General features: G+C 38.3%; 1 protein-coding gene across 2 annotated transcripts in view; it reads right to left on the reverse strand.

Annotated features, from left to right (window-relative positions):
* Positions 1-18,075, reverse strand: part of LOC150077533 (CD151 antigen-like) — a 240,477-nt gene that overhangs the window by 116,026 nt on the left and 106,376 nt on the right. The window contains exon 1 of one of the 2 annotated variants that reach the window (XM_090385630.1): positions 1,284-1,649. The exons of the other annotated variant lie outside the window; for it this stretch is intronic. The gene's annotated coding sequence lies outside the window, so the exon portion shown is untranslated. Of the gene's footprint in view, positions 1-1,283; positions 1,650-18,075 lie in introns of those variants that run through there. 2 annotated transcript variants of the gene reach the window in all.

Raw genomic sequence — 18,075 nt, forward strand, 5'->3', positions numbered from 1 at the left:
GTCTTTATCGTTTGAAAATGGGACAATCCTTGTTTGCTATTAGTAGAAGATAAATGAAAATAAAAGATGTCGTTACACCACGTGGAAATTTGTTTTGAGGTGCTTACTTGAAAGTGTTACCCCACAAATCTGCACTTGATATGTATATATATTAGCTACGTTTCATTGTTTATTTCATTATTTAATGAGCGTCTTTAAACAAATTCTCAAATGGTATAACGATGATTTCTATTTTCATCTACCTTCTAATAATAGCAAACCACATAGAGCTGCCTTCTAGATGCGTTCGCTTCTAACTTACATGGCCTTACCGTACCTCGTGAAAAGCCCTGCGGAGCACAGTTTGGGAATCTATTCAGGGCCGACCTAGAGTTCAAGGGGTGAAATGAAATCTTGGGTGCGATAAGATGGGTAAATCTCACCGCCACCTCTAATGATCGATCTGCTCCTACTCGATTAAAATTTAATGGTTTAACGTTTCAATTTATAGAAATCTATAAAAACTCAAGGTTGTTATTTTTAGTATTTTAAAATCAATGAGGCATTCTCGTGAAAAATTCATCACTATTTATCGATGTAAGGGAAATTGTGATTTGTTGGCGACGCTTGTTTTAAATACATTTTTGCCCTGTGTACCTTGTTTTATAAGCTTTTGTCTACACCACAAAGTACAGGTTTTGCTTATTTTCATGAATTCATGATCAGATTAAGTGCATTGTTGTTAAGCTAAAGAGAGCAAAACAGTGAACTCTACTTAAGTATTTTTAAAGTTTATTCTATAAAGCTAACTCATATTTTAGATTTCTCGCGGGTGTCTCGAAATATTTGGCTACTATTGTCACTCTTTTTTTTCTTAGCCCGAAAATAAACTTCCTATTATTTATGTAAAACATAAAGGATAGAGAGGAGTAAACATTACATTATTTATGTGAGACAAAGGGTAGAGAGAAAAGTAAATATTGCTTCGTATTCTCAGTGAATGAAAAGAAATATCTTACTACCATTGACGATGAATCTTCAAGGTGAGACAAATAAGCGATTAGAGTTCTCATCAAATATGCGCTATTATTAATAAAAAAACATCCATTAATTAATAAAATTAATTAATTTATATATTAACTGATCGATATATTTTCAGATTTTTAAAAACTTTTCATGGTAAAACACGATACGTTTTATCGTGTTTATTCGAATTCGAGCATTTAAAAATCAAACAAAGAAAACACTACGAATAACGGGGGGGAAGGAAAGAATATACATTAGCCAGATCTTCGAAAACTTACCTTAGATAACCAAAGCAACTTATGGCGTGGACTGCCGAGTATTCCTGACAAACTGCACTCACTGTTGTTTACACCACAGAACACATAGCGAACCGTTACTACACCATCGCTTTCCATTACACAGGGCAGCAGCGCACCTGGTACTATCGCTTTAATTGGTGGTTGTTTGGCGTTGGAGTCCGAGGCGCAGGTAGAACAGCACTGGTGATCACCGAAGAGAAGTTCCGGGAAATACTGAACTTTGTTCAGTTTTTCCGGCCGTGATGCGATACTCGCCTGACCAACGTCTGGCGGTTGGTTGGTTGGTGAGCAGTCACACCGCTGAGTCAAGGCGTCTCTGACAGACGCTGAAATTGGGGTGATGCTTTCTCTACCGAAATAGGTTGCAGACTGCTTAGCGTTTTGATAATTAAGTCTTACTCCACGCGCACCACTGCTCCCTCTGTTAGATAGGGTTGCAGTCACGTGATGCAGTTTTCCCAATGTGCGGAGACGATAAGTAAAAAGCTGAAAAATTACAGAGTTACAATTTAACCCCCCCCCCTTCCTCACGTGACCGAGTGAATTTGTTACTTACCCTCGTTTCGAAAGATTTTAGATCGAATCGCGACCATAAAAGAAAGCGGTTCGGATTTTTCTAGCGGATGTGAATTAAGCAGGCTCAGATGGGATTTCGGGATATCCCCTCGCCTTAGAATACTCACGCACAATTCAGAGTCTGTTAAAACAGTGTAGCAGAGATGAGAATCATCAAAAAGGCCGATATATTAGCTCTAAAACTTAGGTAACACAATGAATTGGAGACCACCCACTCTCTCATTCCCGAAAGGCAATGCCAAACGGCATACATTTATTTATCTGGTGATAAATAAATACACGTTGCTGGCATCTAATCAGTAAATTAGATGATTAATGTATTTATATTTAATAAATCACAAATTTTTAATATCGCATTTATATCTAGTTTTAAGGTGTATGTATGGCCTAGCAATTTCATGTTGCTATAATACTGCTCATTTTATCTGTGCGTTTTTTTTTTTTAAATATTATTTCCTATATATATATATTTTTTTTTTAATATTATTTCCTATATATATATATATATTTTTTTTTTTTTAATATTATTTCCTATATATATATATATTTTTTTTTTTAAAATTAAATAAAATAAAACATAAGCCAGTAGTATGGCAAAACGCTGCCTCTAATGAATGCTTAATTAATTATTTATTTATTTTATTTTATTATAATTTAACTTTTGTCAATATTTAATGGTAGTATATATATATATATATATTTTTTTTTTTTTTTGGCACTACCTGCTTTCTCATAGTCTATTTTGTAATCAATTTTAAAATTGATTACAAAACATCATTATGAAATATTTGTTATTAAAAAGAAATGAAATAAAATAATTGCTTTTTAATGGCAAATTTACATTTTTGAATTATCTTTGTAATTTTGCCATTATCATACCCAATTATTTTATCAGTCTGTGTACGCAGAAGTTCAACTCTGTAGCTCTCTCGTACGGGCTTCTGATCTCAACAACAAACTCTATAGAGATTTTAATGAAATTGAAATGAATTCGAAATTATATCTCCAAATTGTTTTCCAACGATCCTTAATCAAAGAGCATGGTCTTAAGAAAACACGAGATGACTGACAGCTGTGCTCATGACCTGCTTCCCATAAATCACTGGTCACCTTTTACCTCTACTCACTAGAGCATTAAGTCATTTTATGCGCTACAGAATTCCTCGTGATCTTATGGACAATATAGAGGTTTGGATTATTCGGATGCGGTTGTGATATTATTCTTACGATGGTCACGCTACTGGACGTGTAATAGTGGGAATAAGAATTTGAGGTACATATTTAGAACACTACAGATCATATTAGTGATGTCGAAATATAGGCCAATGAAATGCCAGAACTTTACAAGTCTGACTGCGTACTCCTATTCGGACAGAGCAGACCGATGTCAGATTGGGAAACCTGTATCAAGGGATATAAAAAATTAGAATCATGTTGCCATATACTGATTTGTATTTGCTTTTTAGCGCAGTGGCGTATCCAGAAAATTGGGGAAAGATTAAAAATGACAAGAATAATCAGGGGTCTCCCAGTTTCTGAAAATGTCTTGTTTTTTCAAAAATTTGTTTTAACAAGTTAGTTAATGTACCCAGTGCTTTACATTTTAGGCGCGTTTGATGTTTTTTTTTAAATTAAATGATTTTTTTTCATTTTTTGTGATTAATAGAAGTGAAAAGTAAATACAGTATAGTTATCTCCTTATCAATTTATTACTAAAATAATAACATTATAGAACATTTAATAAAACTAAGTTTACGTTCTCTAAACTTAGCCATTCAATTTAATTACAACTGTATAATATTTATTACTCTTCTCCCATATACTTTTAAGTCTTTTTTTCCTGTATATGTATCTGTTCACGAGCGAAATTACATTCACTAGTCTTGCATAACATACACGCCAAATGTTCATGGACTGGCCAAAGCTAACAATGCTACATTTAAACTAAATTATTTTAATCTGTGAATTTTTCTTTCCATACAAATTTTCGAATTCCTTCCGTTTTAATTAAATTTGTTTTAGCTCCAAAAATATTTTTAGCAATCCGCTGCGAGTCCCTTTGTTACATGCGTACGGACGGACATGGTGAAGATAATAGGCGCCTAGCCTATATATATACAATATATGTCAAATTTATGTTAACACTTATATGGAATGAACATTTTGAATTTTATTATTTTATTTATTTTTCAGATATAATGGCAAATAGGTTAACATTAGAAGAAAGAAGAGTGGTGGCAAGCTTGACAGATAAAATAAAATTCAAATGTTCATTCCATATAAGTGTTAACATAATTTTGATCTACCCTGTATATGCGAACGCGTCTAAATGCTAACTGAGAAAAATATTATTTTAAAGTCGTCCCTGTTTTTGATTATTCACGATCGACATGTTATTCTAAATGAAATATCAGGCTTTAAGCTAGCTGTTGTTGGCATAGAGAATAATGAGCACAAACAGTTAAAGTTAGAGTTTTGTTTCCATTAACACCTTATATTTCTTTTTTGGTGAAAATTAATTATTTGGTGAGCTTAGCTGAGAAGAAGAGTGTCTCCCAGTTCATTGCACGGATCCGTATTTAGGTTAAGATGCGGAGTGTGTACTATAGTTTTGGTAGGTTCATGGGTCTGATTCAACACTCAGACACTCAAAACACTAACATTCCACACATCTAAAGGGTTTAAACGAGAGCCTATAGTAAACTGCAGCCGATCTCATTTCCGAAATGCGTAATATACAGTATATTTATTAACGCTTCGTCCAAAAAAATCTGAAAAATTTCCTGTTTTTCTCTAGAAGGGGCCCATTATGACTGGAAATGATAAAAAATCTGGATGTATCACCAACCAAATATTCTTTGTATTACAAAGAATATTTGGTTGGTGATAATTATTGCATCTTTTATTGCATTGTGTTAAGATATTAATACTAAGGACAATGTACATAAAACAAATAGTTGCCCATCACCACCGGAAAAATCGCAGCAGGGGCGCCCCCGTGTGTAGCACAGTTGGTATAATCACCATCCTCTCCACACTGGGTGGAAAAGACCCGAGTTCGAATCTTTTGAATGAAACCAGGAATTTTTATGGGTCTTTTTCACAAGGTGGCTGAGTTAGTCGATCTCAGGCGAGGGTGGCATGGTTTTTTCTCTCGGAAACTCGTTTTTTTTCGTCCAACAAACCGCAAAATCGACCGACATTGTATACGGTACAATGTGATCTCTCCTAAAACTCTATAACAACTAACTAGCCAAGCTGGTCCGAGACCAACTAATTCGGTTATTTTGACGAAATGAAAAAAAAAAAAAAAAAAAAAGCCAAAAACAGTTTCTCTAATGACAGGGAGAAGGTATCCTAACTTTCTTCTAACCGAAACCAGGCATTGGTGCTGATTACAAGGGAAAATCAAAGGACAAATTGATTAGTAAATATTTTATTCTTTAATTTTTCTTTTCTTTGTATGTATTTTTTTAGTGGCCAAGAGTTTAAAAAATATTTTGGTTATAACGTCAATGATTATTTATTCACAATACAGAAACAAATATCAATTTAGCAAGTGATCAAAGGGAAAATGCTACTTTTGGAAGATACGGTGTACGTAGCGAACAGTGTAGACCAAGGCAACTTTTCCATCAAAAGAGTTGTAAGGGAAAGACAAAACTAGATTATAATCAGATACCTGAAATGCAAAAAAAAAAAAAAAAAGTTGACAAGTTTCGAAACAGATTGGGTAATGGTGTCAGAAAATTTAAGAAACTCGGCCAATTTGTTGTTGAAAATAATAATTTATGATGATAAATTTATGAAACAATTGAATAAAAGTCTGTTTAGTTACATGGATAAATCCAGCCAAGTTCTAAGCGATGGCCACAGAGAAATAATGCAAAGAGGCACTTAATATTTTGATGCCAAGGAAATCTTTCTCTCCTTCATTTTTGCAGCGCATTAAACATTGTAGCTTGCTGTTCTGATTAACCGATGGGTGGCAATAATCTTAGTGGCTGGTGTGGTGGCAGAAAGGGATAGTCGTGCTTTCCTGCCTCTTTCTTGTTGCTATGGGCTTTCTTCAAATACGCGAGAAGAAAGAAATCAATACGATTCATTGTAACCGTGGTTTTTGGGAATTAAATCACCTTCCAAGGAGTGGAATTAGGGAGGTATGAAAGCAGTGTATCGTATTCAGCATATTAAACAGTTTTCATTGAGCTAATAGGAATAAGCAGTAATATTTTGTAATTATATCAATACTGGTACATTTTCCCACGAAAGCCATTTACGGCAAAAAATCTTTAAAATCCAGCACCGGATTTTAAGAGTTTACTATATGCCATTTTCGAGAAGTTCCGTATTTTAAAGAGAACGTTTCAATAACTATCGAAAACAGACAGCTGAACTTATCACATCTGTAAATATTTATTTAAAATAATTATCACGTCTTTTCATCTGTATTTACATCCAGCAGGATTTAAACTGTATGGATAACACAGTAGTCTTAATTCTCACAGCAGAAAAACTTTTTTTTGTGACAAAGTTGCCCTGATGTTACGCTACTTTCAGTTGACAACTTTAGTTTTATTACAGCTTTGAAAACTGATTTCGTATACCGCATGGCAGCTCACATTGAACAACTGCTTTACTAGTGTTTTATCTGATGTGGTCACTAGAGACCACCTGCTATCTGATGAGGAACCAGTTAGCCCTGAAACAAGGTGTTATGTCAGTTTGATTTTTTGCACAAATGCCAATTCATCTTTTGACGAGGAGTTTGAGAGTAGTGCAGAGGCTACTCTTAGCAAAGGAAATCTTGTCCTGCTATGGGAATTGAGATCATTGCATTATCTTTGTAGTTTAAAAGTTTGAGCTGGCCTCAAAAACAGATTAAAGGGCAAGGTAGTCCTGCAAGCATCTTAAAAATAAATGTTATTCTTTTGTTGTATGGATATTAAAGACAAATACAATCATTCAAACGACTGTCTGAGTTTTTCCTAATATTTTCGGATTCAATTTTTTTTTGTGAAATCTTCTGGAATATTGCCTTGAAAAATAAATTGGTTAAGCGAAAAGTGCGAAAAAGAAGCAACATATGTAGTAACTGTAAAAAGATTATTTAACTAATTTGTAAGATGATATTCAGCAACGAAGAGGCGTATTAAACAAAGTACTTACACTGTTATTTAGCTGAGTACACAATGAGACTTTCAAAACAAAACAAAAAAAAAGGGTGGATGCTGCGTTCATATTTAGGAAGGATCGGCCTAAATGGCCCTGACATACATGAAAAGGTGACTACACGCATAACTTTTCAACTGCTCAGCTAAAGGAGCGGAATAAAAGAACATCCACGTATGACTGATAACAGTCTAAGGATATGAAAGAATAATTGCATTTCTGGGAAATTAGTTTCTTTTTCTTGTTTTGGATTGCATATGAACATTATATGCATGGAAATATGCAATAACATATATTTAATAAAATGAAAGTATTTAATTTATATAATGAGAGTATGATAAGGTACATTTCTTGTATACTGCTCTTGATCCTCATTTAAAACTTACCCCAAGTGACGGGGGAGCAAATAAACCATTGTTTATTCCACAGAGTACGTGTCAACTACACGCACTGGCCAAAAAAAAAAAAAAAAGAACCTTTGTATTAAGGCAGTCAAAAATGGAAATAAATGCAAAGAAAACTTTGACGTGTCGCCTCGTTGAGTATAAAGGCTATTCGACCGCAGTAATCTGAAGCCAAAATGAGAAAAACGCTTGATCTATCAGAATTTGAAAAAGGTCTAATCGTGAGTACACGTTTAGCAGAAGCCACAATTCAGGAAACGAAAGACTCAACTGTCAAAAGGTTTTTGATGACTGGAAAGCAACCGATTCTTCCACATCTCAAAGACGTAAATGTGCCAGAAAAACAATACTTCTAGAGCGAATCCGCCGTACTTTAAGGAGGACTGTACGAATTTTCTGCACGCTGGAACGAAAAATAGAACATACAGCGTGCAGCAAATAACATCTGAATTCAACAAGCCCAGAATTGCCCTATTTCAACCCGTGGTGGCGAGAAGGTCGTGATTGGATTGTCGAACTTTTTTTTTTTTTTTTTTTGTTAGTTGTTGGCGCATCGGCTTCTGTGGCCATAATGCACCTCCCAAAGTTTTTGCATTTTACTCTGATCCAGAGCTTGTATCTAAGAGGTACAAGCTAAAGATTATAATGATTTATGCACCAACATCGAGCCATGATGATGAAGAGGTTGAAGAAATGTACACTGAAATTGAGACTCTTCTAGATGAGCAGAAAACCCACTACACTATTATTATGGGGGACTTCAATGCTAAGGTTGGAAAAAGGCAAAACAGCGCAGAAAGAGGAACTATAGGAAATTTTGGAATTGGTGAAAGAAATAAAAGAGGTGAAAGACTTGTGGAATTTGCAGAATCTCAAGGAATGTCAGTAATGAACACTTTTTTCAAGAAAAGGGTGAACAGAAAGTGGACATGGAAGAGTCCAAATGGATTAACAACTAATGAAATCGACTTCATCCTCACTAACAGAAGATATATTGTGAATGATGTTACCGTCCTGAATAAGGTAAATGTTGGAAGTGATCACAGAATGGTAAGATGTACACTTGATATAGATGTAGGAAAGGAAAGGAAAAAACTGACTCGAGTAAATAATACAAAGGTCTTTGAAATAACAGAGGAGGAGAAAAAGCAGTATGTACTGGAACTTAAGAACAAGTTTGAGCTTCTGCAGACTGCTCAGGACCAAGATATCGACGAGGAATATTACAACTTTCTGAAAGTGAGAAAGCCCAAGAAACCTATAGGAAAACAGAAATCCAAAGAAGAAAAAAATTATTCAAGAAACACTTGTCACGATGAACCAAAGACGACAAATGAAGAGCAAGAAAAACACTGACAGGGAGAAAATTGAGTATACTGAGTTATGCAAAGCCATTAGAAAGAGACTCAGAGAGGACATAAGAAGATTTAACACAAGAAAAGTAGAACAAGCATTAAGGGAAAACAAAGGATTTAAATCAGCAGCCATGAGCAGTAATACAGAAAGACAAATGATACTGAAACTGAAGAATAGCGATGGTGTACTTATAAACAGCAGAGAAGGCATAATTCAAATAGCAGAAGACTACTATAGAGAATTATACAAGGAGCGAGGGAATGATACCAGCAGTGGGGAAGATGGATTGCAAAGTAGCAACACATACGACATACCCGATATTCTTCCTGATGAGGTAGAACATGCATTGAAGAAAATGAAGAATCGGAAAGCCCCGGGGGAAGATGAAGTTACTGTAGAGTTGTTAAAATTGGGGGGAAGAGACATAACACAAAAACTGGCAAGGCTCTTCACAAAGTGCATTAGAAAAGGTGTGATGCCTAAGCAGTGGAATAATGCAATCATAGTTTTGCTGCATAAGAAAGGAGATAAATCAGAAATTGGAAATTATAGACCAATTAGCTTGTTATCCCACATCTACAAGTTGTTCACAAGGGTCATTACTAACAGATTAGAAAGAATACTTGATGAGAATCAACCGAAAGAGCTGATTAGCTGTGATCTCCATTAGCTGTGATATCACCTTCACGTAATATCACAGCTAATGGAGAAAGCAAATGAATATAAAACACCATTATGCCTGGCATTTGTGGATTATGAAAAGGCATTTGACTCTATACAGCATAAGGCAATGTTTCGGGCACTGGAAAGACAAGGCATAGATACTCCATATATTATGATTTTGAAGAAAATATATGAGAGTGCTACATCCTTTATTAGACTAGACAAAGACAGTAGCAAATTTAAAATCGAGAAAGGAGTTCGACAAGGAGACACAATATCTCCGAAGCTGTTTACTGCTGCCCTTGAGAAGCTTTCAGAAGATTAGACTGGTCGCAGAAAGGAGTCAATGTGAACGGAGAGTACCTAAACCATTTACGATTTGCAGATGACATTGTGGTCATAAGCCACGATCCCAAAGAATAGAGGAAAATCTTAATCAGTTATGCACAGTTAGTAAGGATTTTGGACTAAAGATGAATATGGCTAAAACAAAAGTAATGATGAACAAGTATGCCACGGAAAGGGAAATAATGATTGAAGGAGCAGTAATTGAAAAGGTGGAGTCATATACTTATCTGGGACAAGTTATTAGCTGTAATAATGATAAATGGCTTGAAGTCAAGAGAAGAATAAATTTTGGATGGATAGCATTCAGGAAATATAGTCACATACTGAAGAGCAATATCCCAGTTTGTCTGAAACGTAAAATAATGAATCAATGTATACTCCCCACCATGACTTATGGAAGTGAAACTTGGGCACTCGCCAAAAGAATGGAAGAGAAGCTGAGAACTACACAGCAAAGAATGGAACGAATTATATTGGGAATCAGACTGTTAGATAAGAAGAGAAACACATGGATTAGGCAGCAAACTCAAGTAAAGGACATTCTTATCAAAACTAAAGAACTAAAATGGTCTTGGGCAGGACACATAGCTCGAAGACATGATGACAGATGGACTAAGAAAATAACAGAATGGTACCCAAGAGGAGCTAGAAGAAAACCTGGAAGACAAAGGCGGAGATGGATAGATGAAATTCATGAGTTTTTGAGTAGTAAATGGATGGCCAGTGCTCAAAACAGAAAGAACTGGAAAGTTGCTGGAGAGGCCTTCATCCTACAGTGGATTGAAAATGGCTGATGATGATGACTCTGATCCAAGCCCGAGGCGGGATTCGAACCCGCGACCTTTGGGTTGCGGAGGCTGTTTGGGCTGGGCTACTGTTTTTGCTGGCTAGGGGAATGGCCGCTACCCACCAAGGATACACGACTGACCCTGCGGGAAACCTAAAAAAAAGAAAAAATAGGCTACAAACCCACCTACTAGACCTTTGGCAGAGAAGGTGGACAGAGACTACAAAAGGCGAAGTAACAAAAAGATTTCTATCAGACCTCCGGAAAATATACCCAAAGCAGCCACCGTGGTAGTTCCCAGGGTACCATATGACAACACTATTAACCGGACACGGACCCTACAAGGAGAAGCTGTTTGGCTTCCGACTCGTTGAGGACCCCAACTGCATATGTGGGGAGAGCGAAAGCTGGAGCCACATAGTCTATGATTGTCAACACTATGAAGACCTCACAGGGCTACTAATAACAAGATTGAGATACTTCCCAAAAGGACTGGAGCACCACTTCCTGGACACTGAGGATGAATATAGGGCGCTCTCCCAGTATGCGCAAGGCCTATTCACCAGGAGAAAAAACATTAATATCTATCTACAGCAACGTACATAGAGATTGACAAAAATCGCCGCCAAATGTGACAGAAAACTGAAACCCGCAGGGGACCAGTACTTGGATAAGAAGAGTGCTGATCACACAGAAAAGAGAAGCACGGATGAGGCTTGCCCCATGTGTGGCAAAACAGAACAGAACAGAACAGAACGCAGCACAGAGAGAAGAGAACAGACTAAACGCAGCACAGAGAACAGATTAAACGCAGCAGAGAGAACAGATTAAACGCAGCAGAGAGAACAGAGAACAGATTAAACGCAGCACAGCTGCAAACAGCCTGATGGGAATCTGAAGAGGGCACCCTTCCCCTCTTCACCTATTATTCCCACTTCCTTGGGGAGGGAGGGAGGGAACGTTCTATGTTCCCTTTCCTCCACCCCGAAACTTCTACTCTGGTGGGGAATGGACATGCCCCACTGAAAACTGGGGCTATCTATTCTATTGGCCCTATATTTCTGTCTTTTCCCCCAATATTCGGTCTCCCTCCCCTCTCTACCTTCATCATAGCGAAAGCCCCCACACATCAAAAACTTAATATGATAAAATTACCTTACGCCCGAACTCGGCCTAGCAAACCTAAGCAATATTACCCCTACGATAGAGCAGATTTTTTTTCCCTTTATTTATTTTTTTTAATTTTTAATTTTTTTTTACGTCCTAGCCGCCGAAAACCCAGGAAATTAAGTGGCAGAACCTGCCGGAGTGAATCTATGGCTACTGGGTTCCTGGTCTGCCTCCACGGGACGTAAGTGGGGCAACGTTGTGCCTCAATAGGGGTCCAACGGCTAAATGACCAGATGAACAACGGTACTTGACACTACACATGAACAATTCCCACACACTTTTAAATCTCTGGCATTTCCCAGTGAACTGGTTCACCACAATGAAAACAACTCGGAGATGGGGGGGGGGACCTTGGTGCCGTATGAAAACACACACTTACTTACCTTTGGGTTGACAGGCAGGCAACCCAAAGATAAGTAAGTGGGGGGAAAAGACAGACAGTTTACCCACCTGGCTAGCCCGGTCGGCGGTCGAACATTGAAGAAAGTGATGTGGTCAGACGAATCACGATGCACTTTGTATTGCACTGATGGTACGCAGAGGGTGCGGCGAAACCTCACGAAGCGATGAACCCTGTTTGCGTGTTAAGACAACCCAAGCATCTGAACATCGTATCATGGTATAGGGAATGTTTTATTGGCACGGACTGGGTCCGTTGATACCAGTGGAAGGTCGAATGTCAGCCAGGGAGTACCTGAAGTTTGTATCAGATCTTCTGCACCGCGCGATGTTACACCTTTATCTCGAAGGTGATGGCGACTTTATGGATCGCAATGCATCAACGCATCGTGCCAGAATCGTGCAAGAATAGTTCGGTAAACATGACACGGATTTCCACCATCTTTCTTGCCTTACCCAATTCACCTGATCTCAATCCTATTGAGAATGCTATTCGGAAACGAACTCCTTTACCTTCAGCTTTGGTTGCAGCTAGCGATATTTTGCTAGAAGAACTGTTACAATTAGACCAAAACACCTTACAAAATCCATGCCGCGCCGCACACTTGATGTTATTTGAAATAAAGGCAGCCCTAAATAAAGATTCATATTTTTTGACCACTGTGTGTAAGTATCGAAGTTCATTTTAATAATTGAGTTATTTGCTGTTTTGTACGAAATTCATGCAATACCTGCAATGTACTAAGCCCCGTGGCACTTCCCCATTTTCTGCTATATTACAAAAGAATCAGGACGTTCTATTAAAAAGCAAAGACAATCTTTTAATTGCATTAGCCATTGTTAGGAGACCTTCAACACATTTGTAATCTCTTATTATTTACTGAGTTTGAAAAGTCAGAATGATGAAGCGAATTCAAAAGAGTAAGCAGCCAAGAAATTTTTGATGTTTATAATCAAAATTTTATGGGTTTCGTAAAAGGTCAGATCAATAAGTAAGATTACTGTAATTGTAAAGAGAAACTGATTACTGTAATGTCAAGAGGAAAAAAAAAATCAGTATCTGAACGCGTCGTGCTCAGTGCTGATACAGCAGATATAGTATAACTAGTTTTCAAGGTTCAGACACAGAACAACTTCCGTTGTCGTAGATAAACCCCCTGAAAGCTATTGTTCATACCAGCAATACCGTTATTTGCCCTTGATAATTTTCGGTGAATCGTCTATACAGGTCATAGTGCGCCAGTTCTTAATAGTACTCAGTTCATATGGTTTTGTTTTGTGTTGGTCTCATATAAGTTCACGGACTGATTTTTATGTTGCATACAGGAGGAAAAGCTCAAAATAACTTCCGGGAAAAACTCTATTCCCTCATATGAGATCGATTGGCTGATTGATGTCTGAAGGTGCTTTTAAGAATTGCTCCAGCCTCCGAAGGAGCCGACAGTCGTGTGAACGGTTGGATTTGAGAGTGAAGGAGTAACTACCAGTTGTTTGATTTCACGCCAGGACGACTAAGGCTATGCCCGTTAATGTATTTTTTGATAGGTTCTACGGTAGGTTTGCTTGTTTAATGGATGAAAATCCAAGCTTTCAAGCGAAAAAAAAAAAAAAAAACCCAAAAAAAACCAAAAAACCATGCAACTTTTTTATGAGGCCGACCAACTTTGTCGCAGGTGTGAAAAATAAAATGTAGTGTTTTAGGCGCATCAGCGACTTAGACCATATTGTGCCGTATATATATATATATATATATATATATATATATATATATATATATATATGTGCAATACAAAGTAAGGTAAAACTAACATATAATATATATATTAAAATATGTTAATTATGGGTAAATCGATACATTGAAAGGGACTTTTTTGAGGGCTAACCCTCTCAATGTATTAACCATAATTAACGGGCTATCCGTTTCTGTTGTCATCGTCCAGCATAACCGTGTCCAAATGATAGTTAGGTAGTAAATGATAGCAAATCCAAAAGAAATTAAGGTAGTATTAGATAGCCAATCCAAATGATGGTAAAGTAGCTAAAATTAATATATCCCAATTTAGTTGTAAGCTGGCTAGATGACTAGTAGCCCGACGGATAGCTAATTTACAAAATTTATTTATTAAATAAATTTTGTTTATTTTAATTAAATTAAATAGCTAATTCACAAAATTTATTTATTAAATAAATTAAATTTAGTTTATTGATTAAATTGATTTATGCATTTTACTTACTTTGGATATATATATATATATATTATGTCTGTATATTTCGTGCGTCTATGGTTGACTTTCCTGCTTTTCGGACCAAAAACCCAAGTTTTCGGGAGGAAAAACTATGCACCCTTGCCTGACTAAGTCAGCCACGTTTTGGGGAAAAAAAAAAAAAAAAACATAATTTCATTGAGGGGATTCGAACCCGGGCTTTTTCCCACGTGGTGTGGAATAGATGTGTTTATATGTACTGGTGCTGCTGAGAAGAGGGTGTGAAAACAGCGGTGAACGTTATGTTCTTTCTGTTAGATTCGAATGGAACCGAGGAGTTCTGTGCACAGCGTGAAACGACTATCAGAGAGGTAGTTGAAAACAATAAATAGACTTATGAATTATTAAAAGCTGTTGGATCTGTTTCGAATTACCAACAAGGCAAATTTAATAACAGTATGTCGTATGTAAATTGTACGTTTTATAAAGGTGGTTTATGTTTTACTTGAATAAAAAAAAACAGCTTTTATTGATGCTCTTTTTATGAAATTGATTTCAGTTGTTTAACTATGGAAGATAAAATTCAGTCTTATTCATATAACTGTGAAACCAAACCCTAAAGTTCGCACTTGACAGTTCCGGAATTATTGCCCCAAGGGAAAAAAGAAAGACTGGCGAGATCGATTCCAAAGACCACGTTGTTATCGTTCCTTGATAATAGAGCATTGGCACTGTAAATTTATACTTGGCTGTGGATAAGTTCATGACGTTTGTCATTGTCTTATAGCAACCAAATTGTCCGGTATTCTTGTAGGTAAATGAACAATTTGTGCTAGGTCATTAGTAATTGCAAAAGCCTCAGCATCTCGACCAGCTGGGTCGGTGTGACTAGAAACCGGACGCCAGCTGGAGTTGTGAACATTAAAATCACCAAAAAAAATTACCTCACTGTTAGGAAAGTTGGACTGGAGAAAGTCAAGTTGCAAAGAGAGGAAGTCAAAGAGCTCCAAGTGATTAGTGGAGTTGGGAGAACGGTAGAGACAACAGATGAATTTGACACAATGAGGTAGAGAGATTTTAAGCCAGAGAAGATCAAAGAGAGGAGATTCCATATTGCCAAGTCTCTGACAGGGAATATCAGAACGGACATATGCACAAGTACCACCTTTGAGGCGAAAGGAATCATACAGCGAATAATTTGGGCATCTGAGATGAGCAGTAGTTGAATCAACCGATAACTGAGATTCTGTCAGAAAAAGTACATGAGGTTTGGCAGACTGCAAGTGGAAATGGACGGCCTCCGTAGCCGAGTGGGCAGGAGCGGGAGTGCAGTAGCACACGCTCTTTGAGTAGACCGGGGTTCAAGCCCCTGACTGCTGAATACAGCCGATCTGCCAACCAGCACTGGACCAGCGTGGCAGATTATGGTCCATTTCCCTCAGCATGAATTGTTGAGGAGGCTTCCATCCTGCAGTGGGTTGATAATGGCTGCACTTTACTTTTTTTTTTACTTTAAGTGGAAATGGACATCGTTGAGATTAGAATTGAGGCCACGTATATTTGTGAAATGAATTAGGAAGTTCTTGCGAGGTTTAGATCTTTTCGCAGATAAGCTTGCTCTATTAGTTTGACAATTCATTGTGTATTCAATAGTAAGAAAAAGTGGGTGGGACATGCTGTATGAAGTAATGAAAATTTTGGATATGGCGTACATGTAGTAAGAATATACCCAGATCCTTGACATAACGTGGCTTCGACAATGCTCCCCGCATACACACTACTCGGACTCCCTCCAGTCACTATCTGGCAGAGTAGAGGTAGCAAGATTATACACTAGCTGATCCGGAAGCCTCCTAGAGAGTTACCAATAGGTTTGGTCCGGTGTACTAACTAGCGGCCGGCCTGCGAACACCGTTTTAGAGCTGTATCCTCGAAATGTAAGGAATATTGGATCTCGCCACGACGTTCATCATAACCTCAAAAGTCATCAATCGTACTGCATGATGGAAGAGATAGGGAAGGGTTGACCGGAACTTAGCTCTAGAGACTAAACATGGGTTCGACCACTTCAAGCCTCCAATAAGCAAAGTGGTGGTATTTCACCGGTTGATGAGAGTCATCTACCACCTAGTAGTGCCTGGTAACATAGAGGGGCGGCGTTCCTCCATGTGGTGTGGGCGCCACACCTCAACCCCTGCTTACGTTGGTTCACACCTGGGTGGTCACCCACCATGTACTTGTGCATGGAGGTTTAACCCAGGATTACTAACAGTCCCACCATCGTGAAGGTGCAAGCAGAGGATTTGGCTGTTACAGACCGTCCGGAATTAGCTGAAATTGGGTCCACTTGACTTGAGTGTCACCCGAATATCAGTTCCATCAGCGTTTTAGACTCCCATGTAGCAAGTACAGCTTGTCTGGCATATCTGAGAGAATGTCTGTGACAACCTCAAGGACCTTGGACCTCCACGTCGCTTTTATCGGACTCTCTCATGCCATTAAGAAGAATAACGAAGCAGAATTCCTCGCTATTCAAATCCGTACCGATACTGATATCAAACAGGAACAGAAACGTGTGTGGCTAGAACTGATAAATGTATGGCAAATACATTTATCAGTTCTGGAATAACCTGCTGGAATAACTCCACAACAGGTGCAACTACTTTTCCTCGAATTACCTTTCCTCCGTGAGGTAACCTACATCAACAAACAACGTTCCACTTGAATCTTCCCTAACGTCTATGCTTCCTTCCTATTAACTGGCCACGGGTGCTTCAAGAGACGCCTTCCAGAGTTCGGCCTAGTCGAGAATGCCCTCTGTACCTGCCGAGAATCTGAAGACTGGGACCACGTGATGCATTCATGCAATGTATACTTCAATCTAAGAACCCAACTACTCCTAGACTTCCACACTACTTCACTTTGGCCACAAACCAAGTTTTTGGAATCTAACGATGCCTTCCGTGCACTGACCAGTTATGCCAACGAGGTCTTTCATCGTCGCTGGCATCACCTGCAACTCCCTAACTCTACTCCTGGATAGCCTCCTCCACACAGCAACTGATACCCAGCACCGGAAACTTCCAGTCATGAACTGCAAATTGCGGCCAGTTCCGCCGACGCCGCTCCGTGTTTCTCCATTTTGACGATCTCGGACTCTTTAATTTGAACTTTACCTGTTCTCTTCTCCCTACCCACAGACCTTCTCCACGACTCCCCTAACTGCACCTAGCACTCTTCCTGCTCCTTTTCGCCTGGGGGATGCCTACGCTCTGCCATTCCCCAGTCTTCCCTGTCTTCCACTTTCCTGTCTCTTCTCTGCTCTTTCCTTGGCCTCTCCCCACTCTCGCTGCTGCAGGAGTGTGGACGGCCCGTCAGATGTTTTTTTTTTTTTTTTTTATTCCCTGGTCCGGCTCCTTGTGCCGGTGGACGGATGCTGGGAGGTTCCTTCCTGATGATCGCGCCTCCCTTTAACGAAGAAGCCAGTCAAACAACACACTATTCGCAGAACTCACACTGACTGGCTTTGCAATGTTAACAGAGTACTTAATGCGGATTTGTGGGAAACCACAGGAACTTCATAACAAGAACACTATGTCCTATTTGGAAGTTATACCATGTCGTCTCATACTGCAATCTCTGGATTAGAGTTTCGAGGAAACACCACATTGAAGTTGTTAATCATCCACCAC

Source organism: Mastigoproctus giganteus, chromosome 12 (assembly GCF_048544385.1).
Source record: "Mastigoproctus giganteus isolate SK-2022 chromosome 12, ASM4854438v1, whole genome shotgun sequence".
In the NCBI taxonomy this organism is placed as follows: Eukaryota; Metazoa; Arthropoda; class Arachnida; order Uropygi; family Thelyphonidae; genus Mastigoproctus; species Mastigoproctus giganteus.